The sequence below is a fragment of the Elaeis guineensis genome, chromosome 5, assembly GCF_000442705.2.
Source record: "Elaeis guineensis isolate ETL-2024a chromosome 5, EG11, whole genome shotgun sequence".
NCBI lineage: Eukaryota > Viridiplantae > Streptophyta > Magnoliopsida > Arecales > Arecaceae > Elaeis > Elaeis guineensis.
In genome coordinates, this window is record NC_025997.2 from 105,919,509 (window position 1) to 105,934,026 (window position 14,518).

At 38.6% G+C, this 14,518-nt stretch overlaps 1 non-coding gene across 1 annotated transcript; it reads left to right on the plus strand.

Moving 5' to 3' along the window:
• Positions 1–13,919: 13,919 nt before the first annotated feature.
• Positions 13,920–14,026, plus strand: LOC140858267 (small nucleolar RNA R71). The gene has a single exon (XR_012141834.1). It is a non-coding gene; the product is annotated as a small nucleolar RNA R71 (small nucleolar RNA).
• The last annotated feature ends 492 nt before the right edge of the window (positions 14,027–14,518 follow it).

Genomic DNA, 14,518 nt, shown 5'->3' on the forward strand with positions numbered 1-14,518 from the left:
TAAAATCTTAATCAAATCAAAAATTGACTAAGCCCAACCCCTGATCAGATCAGGGACCAAAACACCTTAGCGATTAAGTCAACACTTAACCTAATCGGGTCAAACCCAACTGAATCCAATTCAATTGGACTTGATCCAAAAATAATTACTCAATCAAATTGAGTTAATTAATGATCAAATCATTAATTAAATTCTCATAAATACTGAATCCAAATTCGATGGACAATCGGGTATCAAAGTCCATCGATATGAAATCTTGATCGAAGAGTCCCAAACCAGTGGGACTCTTGACCCCGGTACCCAAAATGTATGGGACTCATGATCAGAGAATCTTGATTCTCGATCACAAAGTCTCAGACATGTAGGACTCTTCATCAGCCATCAGATCAGATAGGAACCTCTAATGTGTGTGACCCCGCAGGTTCGAACCTAAGCCGGTAGCATAGGAACCAATTCCTTTACTAATCGAAGTGACCATCTAGCAATGGTATCCGACGTCCGGATAGGTCGAATAGTTGTAATTACAACATTCAGAACCTACATGAATATGGTTGCTGTATAATTCATCCCTTTTGATCCCTGTGTATAGGATGACTCAGAGTTAAATGTCAACCTTGATTAGATCATCCGAATCGTACTCAATTCAAACAGTCTTGTGACTCCTCACTAGGACTACCCTGACCAAGATTTTGCTAAATTGAAATATGACTGTACACAGCTCCTGAACTGGAGTGGTCAATCCCATCTTGACACACGCACTAACAAGTCAAGTACTTGACTACACCCAGCAACCTTCCATCACTGAATTAGAAATTCAGGTAGTCCAGTGCCTAAGTGCAGTGAGTTGCTTGCAAGTCACCGTGGCGGTCTCAGGTCGGAGGGACAGTTATACCCATATCCCATCAAAGCAAATCTTGACAGCAGAAAAAGCTTTGAAGTCGGTCATGTTCAGTGCAGATGTACCCTTACATCTCACCTGTAAGCCATACTAGTGTCTCCACACTCCTTGATTAAGAGGACAACAACCCATATGGCATACAATGACCTATGCTTGATAAACGTTGTCGTCCTTGGTAACAACGTATCATTTGGTCGCGAACAGGTTTAAGGACTAAACGACAAATCCTTCTTTGTCGAGTCTAAATAGTCCTAAGGACTTCACCACAACACAGGAGTTCATTAGAAGATGAAACAATTTATGATGAAAATATCAAAATAACTTTTATTTATTTATAATTCATATACTAATACAAGAATAAGCACAACCGTCAACAGGCTGACAATTGACTTTGGGACACTATTTCCAACAATCTCCCACTTGACCTAAAGTCAATCGGTGCAGTATCTAATACCCATCTTCGACTTGAAGTCATCGAACTCCTTCACCATAATGGCTTTAGTGAATGGGTTGGCCAGGTTCTTCTTTCCGTCGATCTTCTGAAGGTCGACGTCTCCTCGATCCACGATTTTTCGAATGAGAGGGTAGCGGCGTAGAATATGCTTCGTCCGCTAGTGTGCCTTTGGTTCCTTCGCCTGAGCAATGGCTCCAGAGCTGTCACAGTAGAGCAGAACTGGACCAACAAGGGAGGGTGCTACTCCGAGCTCGATGATGAATTTCTTCAGCCACACCACTTCTTTGGCAGCATCTGATGCAGCGACAAACTCTGCCTCACAAACTGAATCAGCCACAGTGTGCTGCTTGAAACTTTTCCAGCAGACAGCCCCACCGTTAAGGGTAAAAATAAATCCCGACACACTCTTGCTGTCATCATGATCAGGCTGGAAACTAAAGTCTGTAAACCCTATAAGTCTCAAGTCCGATTCACCATAAACAAGCCACTGGTCTTTAGTATTTCTTAAATACTTCAGGATGGTTTTAACAACCTTCCAGTGATTCTCCCTTGGATCAGATTGGTATCTACTCACTACCCCTAATGAGTATGCCACATCTGATCGTGTACATGTCATGGCGTACATGATAGATCCCACTATCGAAGCATATGAAATTCTATCCATACGCTTTCTCTCTTGAGGTGTTGTCGGACAATCCCTCTTCGAGAGAGAAATTCTATGGCCTATCGGTAGATAGCCTTTCTTGGAATTTTCTATGCTGAATCTTTTTCAGCATAGTATCAACGTATGTGGACTGGGATAAGCCAAGCAACCTTTTAAATCTATCCCTATAGATCCTCATCCCTAGGATGTAGGAAGCTTCTCTCAGATCCTTCATGGAGAACTGTGACGACAGTTAAATCTTTATTCCTTGTAATGCAGGGACATCATTCTCGATTAAGAGAATGTCATCCACATACAATACAAGAAATACTACTACTGGACCATTAGCCCACTTATAAATGCATGGCTAACGAAGCCATACGTCTTGATCGTCCTATCAAAACGTATGTTCCAACTCCGGGATGCCTGTCGAAGTCCATAAATGGATCTCTGTAGCCTGCACACCTTAGACTCATTTGTGGATGTGAACCCTTCAGGTTGTATCATATACACCTCTTTGTCCAGCTCTCCATTTAGGAAAGCTGTCTTCACATCCATCTGTTAGATTTTATAGTCCAGATGGGCAGCTATCGCAAGCATAATCTGAATGGATTTGAGCATTGCCACAGGAGAAAATGTCTCGTTATAGTCTATACCATAATGTTGACGATATCCCTTGGCAACCAGACGGGCTTTATAGGTTTCCACCTTTCTGTCTGCGCCCCTCTTCCTCTTGAAGACCCACTTACACCCTATGGGTTTTACTTCTTTGGGTGGGTCAACTAATGTCCACACATCGTTGATCTTCATGGACTTCATTTCAGATTTCATGGCCTCTAGCCATTTCTCAGAGTCAGGTCTCTGCATTTCATCCATGTAGGTGATCGGATCCTCATCATTTTCATCAAGTTCGACAGGATCACCGTCCTGGATCAAGAAACCATAGTATCTGTCCAGTTGACGTGGTACTCTACCAGACCACTTTAAGGGTGCAGGAACAATGGGCTCTGGATCTAATCTAATCAAATTCGGTTCAGGTTCAGCAACTTGTGTCGATTTTTCCACCTGTCGAACTATCTAAAGTTCGACCTTAGAGGCAACAGTCCCTTCACCAAGGAACTCTTTTTCCAAAAAAATTGCCTTAAGGCTGACAAACACCTTTTGCTCATCAGCTAGGTAGAAATAATACCCTTTAGTCTCTTTTGGGTACCCTATGAAATTACACTTGTCAGACCTAGGTCCAAGCTTGTCCGTAATTAAATATTTAACATAAGCCGGACACCCCCAAACTCTAAGGTGCGAGAGTACTGACTTACGTCCTATCCATATCTTATATGGTGTTTTGGTTACAGACTTACTCGGAACCCTATTTAGAAGGTAACAAGCCGATTCGAGCACATATCCCCAGAGGAAGATCGGCAGACCAGCAAACCCCATCATGGATCGAACCATGTCCAACAAGGTCCGATTCCTCCTTTCAGACACACCATTATGCTGTAGTGTTCCAGGAGGAGTCCACTGAGAAAGAATTTCATTCTCCTCAAGATATATCAAAAAATCATTAGAAAGGTATTCACCTCCTCGATCAGATCGAAGAGTTTTAATACACTTCCCAGTTTGTTTTTCTACCTCATTTCAGAATAGTTTGAATATTTCAAACGACTCCAACTTATGCTTCATTAAGTAGACATACCCATACCTAGATAGGTCGTCTGTGAAGGTTATGAAGTAGAAATATCCACCTCTTGCATTTGAGCTCATGGGTCCATATACATCAGAATGTACCAGACCCAAGAGTTCACTGGCTCTCTCATCTTTTCCAATAAAAGGTGACTTGGTCATCTTCCCAAGAAGACAGGACTCACAGGTTGGAAGTGATTCACAATCACGTACTTTAAGAATTTCTTCTTAAGCCAACCTGTTTATCCTGTTCTTATTGATATGACCTAGCCTACAGTGTCAAAAATAGACTTCTGACACATTATCTATTCTAGGGCATTTACCGGAGGTTTGAACCACATTAATAGGCTGTGATAGTAAGTAAATTCTATTACTTAGTTGTCCAACAAATATTGTAACACCATTCAAAATGATATTGCAAACGTTTTTTTTTATTAAAAATTGATAACTGTTCATGGCCAAAAGGACTACAAAAATAATATTTAATAAAAAACTTGGACAATAGTGACATTCACTTAGAATTACATTACGAGAGTTGATTACAAGGTTCAAGATTCCTAAAGCTAGAACTGGAACTTTACTTCCATTTCCAACGTTTAGGAACCTCTCGCCTTCATCAAATCTCCTACTGACCTGCAGATCCTGCATCGAATTGCAAATATGATAAGGGCTTCTGGTATCCAATACCTAGGTAGTAGTATCACAAATAGAAAAGTTACAAGGTGTTATCATATAATTACCTTGCTTCTTCTTCGGCCTGTTCGGGTCTAGGGAGGCAATGTATAGAGGACAGTTCCTCTTCCAGTGCCCCTGCTTCTTGCTAAAGAAGCACTCCACCTGGCTCTGATCGGGCTTATGCTTCTTGGTCTGACCCTGTGCTGATGTCCCAGCATGTGGCTGCACCTTCTTATTCTTCTTCTTCTTGTTCTTCTTCCCTTTCTTAAAGGGTTGACGACCAGAAGAAGACCCTCCCACTACATTCACCGACTCCTTATGGAGTTGGTGATCCTTCTCAAAGTTCTGCAGCAATCCCAACAAGCCGTGGTAGTTCACTACAGGCTTTGTCATCCGAAAATGAGTAAGAAAGGGGAGGAAGGACTTGGGCAAAGAATTAAGGATCGCATCCTTACCGAGCTGCTCGTGCAAGGGAAAGCCCAGTTTACTTAGGCACTCAATCATTTCGATCATGCATAGTACATAATCGGTGACTGAGGCCCCATCCCTCATCCGAGCATTGAAAATGGCACAACTAGTTTTGTGCCTTTCAACATCGTCAAGCGTGCCAAAGGAGTCGTTCAATATTTGAAGCATCTCCTGCGGCTGGGCATTCTCAAACCTGTGGCTGAACTCATCATTCATTGTCGTCAGCATTATACACCGAACGGTGGTGCGGTCATTGAGCCACTTCTGGTAAGTGTCTCAGACCATCCCTCTAGCATTCGGAGCTGGCTCCTCAGGTGCCAGATCCGTTACTACATAAAGGATCCGCTCATACTCAAGGACGATTTTTAATTTTTGATACCGGCTATCGAAATTAGGTTCCATGAGCTTGTCATTATCTAATAATGACCGAAGCGATATGGTAGTGGCCATAGCTGCATAAAGAAAAATCAGACCTCTATTAGTATATGAATTATTAATACTAAAGACTTGGACTTTAGTCTAAAGTTTCTCCTAGTATTTTTACGAACTGGTAGCCTCAACCTCTAATTCGAGGAATTATTTTAATTCTTTAGTGGGTATTAGAATCCACACAGACTACACACGAGCCCAACTTTGGTTGGTCAACCCATGTGCATCTATGAGTAGGTTCATAACCAGTTGTTTCTCTAAACAACTTCTAGTAATTAATTTTGCCCCAAAACCTAATCAGTAGGATTTGGCCTCCACTGAAAAGATCTGGTTAGGTCCAACCATTAACATGACTTGATTTGATGAATCGGACCAATAAATGATCAGGCCCGACTTTGGCCGGCCAACCTGACCACCATCAGAAAGACTCAACCAAATTATCATACTATGAATGATAATTCCATTAGTCAATAAGCACCAGGCCATTGGGCCTCCAGTGATTATTAAACTAATGGACTTATTATCACTCACTTAATGGGAGGCTATGACTTAGTTATCACTGTAACTTAATTATTTTAGGGACCTAATAATTTTTGATTTTTTTATGAAAGGATAGAAGAGAAAAATTAACCAGTCAATTTCAATCCTCCCACTGACTTCACCAAGTCAGATTAAAAAAGATTTAATTAAAGCCGACATTAGGAGCATCTAAATCAGTCACACTGATTTATCTAATGACATGGGTGAGCCCTAATCACCAAATGATCTAATCAAAACCTAACTCACCAGGTTGGCCAGGTAAGTGAGATCAGTGGTGGGGATATGTCATTAACTCGTCAGAGATCGAATCAATGCGAATAGCTCCCACTTAAGAACCACTGGTCAAACTGTCGAACTTACCTTAGACACCAACCGGTTCATTAGTTTTAATTTAATCAACTTAGTAAATAGGGTTCCACCGCGTAGCCATGAATTAAGTCCATCTTGATCTAGTTAAAGACATGGACCATTCAACTACAACTATTGGAGTTGAGTCTAGAGTGTCTTTGACCTAATCTAATTCAACTTTTGATTAGATTTGACCAATTACTCTAATTTAGTCCATTTCTTTAAGCTAACTTTAGGTCTAACCCAATTATGGATCTAATCCATCTAACCCATTGACCTACAAGTTTATGTAATTGTCTTAGGTCTTAATTCATAATTCTAGACCAACTTGACAACACTTAATTATTTTAATTAAGTATTTGGACTGATGGGTCAGGATTTGGCATTTCGAAAATAATTTTCAAATTTGAAAAGTTTTATTTTCTGTTCACCAAATATGTTGACTCATTTCACAAATAGATCAGCACATTTCATAAATAGCAATCCTATTGCTAATTACATAACCGAAAATAACTCAATCAAAATAAATTATGAATATTCCTTTAGTTCTAATCTAACACATTCATGATAAATTTTACAATTGAACATTTATAATTAAGTCCTTTCGCTGCTTCATCTGCATGGGATATAATTGCAGCGGCACCCCTACCGCCATAGGAGAACCCCATCGAATGGGAGGAGAGGGCCTTTAAACCTTACTTTTTTCCTATGATCGGACGATGATGTGCAAATCTTAAAATTTGTAAATAAAACCGCAAGCGCACGGTGTGCAGAGTAGCACGATCAGCGAGTACGGGTCGATCCCACAGAGATTTGGTTTAAAAATGATTTTCAAATCTATGCTCAAGCGAGCTTTAACAAAAATCGAAAGTCGAAAGTTGTTTGCTAAAGACAATAAGACTAAGGATCTAGGGTTTTTGAATCCACTAGATCTAGATTAGGGAATTCTACCTAGAATTTTTCTTATTGATCCTAACAACTACTCCTCTTATCTTTCCCAAGCATAGATTATGAAGGGACTAAGGCCCAACGATAACCCATCAAGATTCTTTACAGGGGAGTAGTAACTAGGATCCCTTAGGATTTTCTCCTCCTATGCACTGAATCAAGCATGAACTATGAAGGGACTCTGACCCAACTGTAGTTCATCAAAAATTCTTGGCAAAAGAGGAAGAAAAAGAAACCCTAAGAAAAAGAAAGAACCCTATGTAAAATCCCTACTCATGATCTAGCTTCATCGCAAACCCTAGAAGGGATGCTTAGCTAGACATGATCTAAATCTACTTGCAAAATTTAAATGCAGAAAAATAAACTATCCTAATTGCATAAATTTAAACTGCATAATTTAAACTAACCTAATTGCATAAAATTTAAATTGCATAAATTAAACTATCCTAATTGCAAGAAAAATAAATTGCATAATGTAAAGAGATGAAATTGCATAAAAATAAGATTTTATATATAAAAAAAAATTTATTACAAAAACCTCAAAGCTCGAAGCTTGAGAAGAGAGCTAAAAATCTCACTATCTAGGGTTACAAGCTTGATCGGAAGGAAGAATACATAAAACAAGGGCCTTTGGGGGCTTTTTATAGGCATTTGGGGGTTATAAGGTTTTCAAAACTTTAGATGTGGGACTAAGAGGTTTTAGAGGGTTGTTAGGGGGGTTTATGGTGCGCCGATGGGTCTATGGTCCATGCGCCTATTGCTGTGGACCAGGTAGCTAATCAGATCATCAAATCAGTTGATTTTTGACCAATTTTGATCTGATTTGATTCGGATTTGACCCAATTGAGTCTTCTTTCTTCATTCTTCAATTTCTGGGTCAATTTAACTCCGTTTTGCATAAAATTTATGCCGTTGGAATCCTCTTTCCTTGTTCTTTCTATTGATGATCTCTTCTTTTACAAAATATAATAACAAGTATCAATTTCTTAATAAAGTTAGATAATTTAGATATTAATTGATACTTTTTATGTCAATTTGTGACATAAATCACACCCCCCAACTTAATCATTGCTAGTCCCTTAGCAATGTACCAAAATAAGATCATATTCCAAAAAGATCCTTCCTTTGCAAATTAATTTAAGATCGAAATTCAAGAAGTTTTCTAGTATTACTACGTAATGAGCTTCGAATTAGAATCGGTAGTCAGTCTACTTAGAAGCTTTCTTAGAGTACACTTAAAGTTTTATAGTACTTGTGTGAGTGATAACTAACTTAGTATTTCAGTATTAACTTGTACAGGCCAATTGTATCATTTTTCATAACTTAGTTCGATTAATTTTCTATACACCCCAGATTAAACAAAGAACTAAGGTAGCTTTCACACTATTTTTTTTTTTTTTTTTTTTTTTTTTGCTGAGCATCCTGGTCTTCCCACCACCATTTGACGCGAATCTCAACACTTGACTTAGGTGAAGAGATCCGGTTACTAGGCTTAGGGCAATCCATATTTACTCTGTGTTTTGCATTTTATTTCAGGCAGGTAGCTCTTTCCTTAAATTCAAATTCTTCAATTGGGGTGTAGAGAAAATTATCTAATTTAAATAATACTCAAATCCTTAATTGGCCTTACAATTAACACCTATTTTACCTTGTTAGTGTGCATGTGCAATTGGAAGTGCTAATAGTCTTTAAATGACCTAAGCCACCAAGAGTCTAACCAGCTAATCTTCTCCGTGACTCACTACATTAGCAAATACTTTCTAACTTACTCTTATTTCTTTTATAGATTAATTTATTTCATATATAAATATATATATATTTTTATTTTTTATTTTTTTACATAATATATTAAATGCAAGAAATAACTCATAGTGGAAGAAAAAGGAAATGATAACACCTGATTTTGTTCAAGCTCTCCCCTCAACTTGACCTACATTGTCCCCAATGGAGTTTATCTAATTTATTTGTCCTAAGCAAACTGAAAACAAAGAAAGTATTAGAAATTAAATAAGCTGGGTTGCCTCTCAGAAGCGCTAAGTTTTATGTCTTCAGCCAGACCAAACCTCGAAGCAACTTAATCAGAATAAGTTGGTTCATAAAGAACCATGGCATCTTCAACAGTCTTGACAAGTAATTTCAAGAATGGTTTTAATCGTTGACCATTAACTTTAAAGATAACACCATTACTTGGGTTTTCAATCTCAACAGCTCCGTGTGAAAAGACTTCCTTTACTAAAAATGGTCCTGTCCATCTAGACCTAAGCTTTCCTGGAAACAGATGTAATCTAGAGTTATATAAGAGCACCTTTTATCCGATATTGAAAGTTTTTCTTATAATTGATTGATCATGAAATGCTTTGGTTCGTTCCTTGTATATCCTTGCATTTTCATAGGCTTCATTTCTAAGTTCTTCTAATTCATTCAATTGAAGCTTTCTATGGTTTCCAGCGTCGTTCAAATTTGTATTTAGTTGTTTGATGGCCCACATGGCTTTGTGTTCTATCTCAATAGGCAAGTGACATGGTTTACCAAACACAATCCTATAAGGAGACATTCCTAGATTGGTCTTGAAAGCGGTTCGGTATGCCCAAAGTGCATCAATTAATTTCAAAGACCAATCCTTTCTATTGGCACTAACAGTTTTTTTCAGGATCTGTTTGATTTGTCGGTTTGACACTTCAACTTGCCCACTAGTTTGAGAAAGATATGGTGTGGCTAATTTGTGGGTGACATTATACTTTTTCATCAATGTTGCAAAAGGTCGGTTACAAAAATGGGTTCCTCGATCACTAATGATTGCCCTAGGAATACCGAAACGGGAGAGAATATTTTCTTTAAGAAACTTAATGACCATTTTGCTATCGGGTGTTCTACATGCAATTGCTTCTACCCACTTTGAAACATAATCAACTGCTACTAGAATATATTCATTTCCAAAGGAATTTGGAAATGGTCCCATGAAATCGATCCCCCAAACATCAAAAACTTCAACTACCAAGATTGGGTTGAGTGGCATCATGTGTCGCTTGGTGATTCGACCCATTTTCTGACATTGAGCACAACTTTTACTATATTCATGAGCATCCTTAAACAAATTGGGCCAATAAAAACCACATTGGAGAACCTTAGCAGCAGTTTTCTTAGACGCGAAGTGACCCCCACATGCTTGATCATGACAAAAAGATAAAATATTCATAACTTCGTTATCTGGGATACACCTTCTAATAATTTGATCAGGACATTGTTTAAAAAGATAAGGATCATCCCAAATGAAATACTTCACTTGGGCAAAGAATTTATATTTATCCTGCTTAGTCCAATGAGAAGGTATCTTACCTATGGCTAAATAATTTACAATATCAGCAAACCAAGGTTCAGTAGACACAGACATGAGTTGCTCATCTGGGAAAGATTCATTGATGGGTGGTTCATTAGATGGTGCGACTGGAATTCGGGACAAATGATCTGCTACAACGTTCTCAGTGCCTTTCTTGTCCCTAATTTCTAGGTCAAATTCTTGAAGGAGCAAAATCCATCTGATTAAGCGTGCCTTGGCATCCTTCTTTACTAGGAGATGTCTAATGGCTGAGTGATCGGTGTAAACAATGGTGTGGGTCCCAACCAAATAAGATCTAAATTTTTCTAAAGCAAAGACAACGGCAAGAAACTCCTTCTCAGTTATGGTGTAGTTAAGCTGCGCATCATTTAAGGTTTTACTTGCATAATATATCACTCTAGGCAGCTTATTTATTCGTTGACCTAAGATTGCGCCCACAACATGATCGGACGCATCACACATTAATTCAAATGGTTCAGACCAGACAGGAGGATGAATGATTGGAGCTGATACAAGTGCATTTTTTAGAAATTCAAAGGATTCCAAGCACTCATGAGTAAATTCAAATTTGGTATCTTTTGCCAAAAGATTAGTCAGTGGACGTGCTACTTTGCTAAAGTTGGCAATAAACCTTCTATAGAATCCAGCATGACCTAAAAATGAACGTATTTCTTTCACAGATTTAGGTGGTGGAAGACTTGCAATTAGATCTATTTTGGCCTTGTCCACTTCAATCCCCTTTTTAGAAATGACATGGCCAAGAACTATTCCCTGTTTGACCATAAACTGATATTTTTCCCAGTTGAGAACTAGGTGCTTCTCCTTACATCGTTCTAGAACTAATTGCAGGTGATTCAGACACTCGGAGAAGGTTAGGCCAAAAATAGAAAAGTCATCCATAAAAATTTCTAGAAATCGTTCTATCATATCTGAAAACATGCTGATCATGCATCTCTGGAAGGTTGCCGGTGCATTACATAGTCCAAAGGGCATTCGTCTATAGGCAAAAGTACTAAATGGACAGGTGAATGTAGTCTTTTCTTGATCTTCAGCGGCTATGGAGATCTGGTTGTAACCGGAGTATCCATCAAGAAAACAATAAAACTCTTGTCCGGCTAGTCTTTCCAATATTTGATCAATAAATGACAAAGGAAAGTGATCTTTCCTTGTCGCAGCATTCAACTTTCTATAGTCTATACAGACCCTCCATCCCGTTTGGGTCCTAGTTGGGATAAGTTTGTTTGCATCATTTTGGACCACTGTTACCCTAGATTTCTTGGGTACTACTTGAACTGGGCTTACCCAAGAGCTATCAGAAATAGGATAAATTATTCCACTATCTAGGAGTTTCAGAATCTCCTTTTTAACTACATCCTTCGTAACTGGATTAAGCCTTCTTTGGGCTTCTCTTGTTGGTTTAGCCTCTTCCTCTAAGTATATTCTATGTTGAAATATAGAAGGGCTTATTCTTTTGATATCTGCTATGGTCCAACCTATTGCCTCTTGATTTGCTTTTAGAACTGACAATAACTCCTCCTCTTGCTTGGGATCTAGGTCTGATGCAATAATACAGGCAAAGTCTCTTTGGGTCCTAGATATGCATACTTGAGATGTTCTGGGAGGGGCTTCAGTTCTAAAATGGGTGCTTCCTCTATCGATGGTTTAGGTGATGAGTTCACCATCTCAATGATTGGTTCAGTAGGAAGTGTCGATTCCTGATTAATCTGATTTTTTTTAAGTATTTCATTGACATCCTCAGACTCATGGATTAACCAAGGGTTAGACTCTAGGTCGACTTCATCATCACTAATGTCAATGGATTCATAAATACCATCTTGGACTACATTGACATCAGCATGAGAAGAGGATTCCTGTTCTAAGTTAAAAACATTAAGCTCAATGGTCATATTTCCAAAGGATAACTTCATTAGACCATTTCGAAAATTAATTTCAGCATTGGCCGTAGCTAAGAATGGTCTTCCTAAAATGACAGGTATATGTCCTTTAGGATTTGCAACTGGCTCAGTCTCTAAAACAATAAAATCTACAGGAAAAATAAAATTTTCAACCTTTATCAGAACATCCTCGACCATTCCCTTAGGGATCCTGAGAGATCTATCGGCTAACTGTAATGTGATCCCAGTAGGTTGAAGTTTTTCTAATCCTAGTTGTTCATACACCGAATATGGAAGGATATTCACACTAGCTCCTAGATCTAGCAAGGCTTTTTTATATTGGTTTCTCCAATAACATAAGAAATTGTTGGAGCTCCAGGGTCCTTATATTTAATTGGCATATGGCTAGATAGGTATGAACTGACACTTGCAGCCAAAAATGCTTTCTTTGGTACATTAGTGGTCCTTTTCCTAGTGCAGAGATCTTTTAAAAATTTGGCATAAGTTGGAACCTGATGGATTATATCTAAAAGAGGAATATTAACTTGGACTTGTTTAAATACCTCTAAAATTTTGTCTAAATGTTCAGATTTATTGGATTTCAGTCTGTTTGGAAAAGGAGCTCTAGGACTTTTAAGTACTGGACTAGGTGAATTTTCAGTTTCTGGTGCTTGAGGTTGAAAGGTAGTAGTTTTAGAAGGTGACTCGGCAGATGAGTCATCTATATCATCAAGTGCAACTACCTTATTGTCTATTTGTTTTCCTGATCTTAAGGTATGAATGGCATTTACACCATTAACTTGGTTTCCTTGTTGGGGTCGTGGACCATTTTGGTTCCTAGGATTTGGCTCAGGTTGGCTAGGTAACCTACCATGTTCTCGTTCACTAATGGTCGAAGCCAGCTGACTTACTTGCATTTCCAGACGGGCTATAGCTTGGGTGTTATTATTTATGAGTTGACCCGTGGTTTGCATAAAGCTGGTATGTGTCTTCATCATAGCTTCTAGGCTTTTCTCTAAAGAGGTAATTTTCTTGTCATTATCATGGAAGCCTGGCGGGTTGTTCATTACTAGGTTGGACCTTAGATTTTACTGATTGAAATTTGGATTGCCTACATTAAGATTCTGGGACCATGAGAAATTCGGGTGATTCCTCCAACCTGGGTTATATGTGGGTGCATAAGGATTGTTCAATGGTCCTTGATAGGTGGCATTCACCTGTGCACACTCATTCGAGTAGGAACATTCTTCTAAGACATGGTCTGGTGCATTGCACCCTTTACACATGGGTGCAGATATTTGATTTTTTCTACATTGGCTGGTCTCTGTAATTCTAAGGCTTCCAATCTACGTGTTAAGGTTGCAATCTTGGCCTCTGATGCTAGGGTTGGTTGAATTTGATGCATTCCTCCTCTTGAAGGTGTAGCTTTATCAGGTTCCCTAGTTGTTTCCCACTGTAAATTTTTCTCGGCTAGGTCTTCTAAGAATTGCCAAGCTTCAGTAGTTTCTTTGTCCATAAATTGACCTTGGCACATGGACTCTAGCATGATTCTTGAGTTTGAATCTAACCCCTCATAGATGATCTGGCATAGTCTCCAAGTTTCTATTCCATGGTGTGGGCATTGGGTCAAAAGATTCTTGAAACGATCAAAGTACTTCCAAAATGATTCACCAGCTAGTTGGTAAAATTGATTTATTTCATTCCTAATCCTAGCTGTTTTATGATGGAGAAAATACTTTTTTAAAAATATTCTCACAAAGCCCTCCCAGGTAGTGACAGAATAGTTTGGCAGACTATAAAGCCACTTCTTAGCGTTGTCCTTAAGGGCAAAGTTGATTAATCTAAGTTTGACCTCATCCTCTGTTAATTACAGTTTCATGGTTGCACATACCTCCTCAAATTCTCTAATAAATATATAAGCATCCTCTAATCCTGTGAATTTTGGAAGTATATTTATGATTTGAGGTTTGATTTCAAAATTGTTAGCTGTGGGTTGTGGCAACCTGATACAAGATGGTTGGATGGAGCCAACTGGATAACACAAATCCTTAAGGGTCATGGGTTGGATTGGTTCAGCCATTGGAACAACAGGAATTGACTCAATTCTAACTAGACGACCCGACACTCTTCTCCACACACGAGGTGTACGGTTCTCGATGTTTATACAATTTTTTTTTTTTTCAAACAAGTGAAACAATAAATT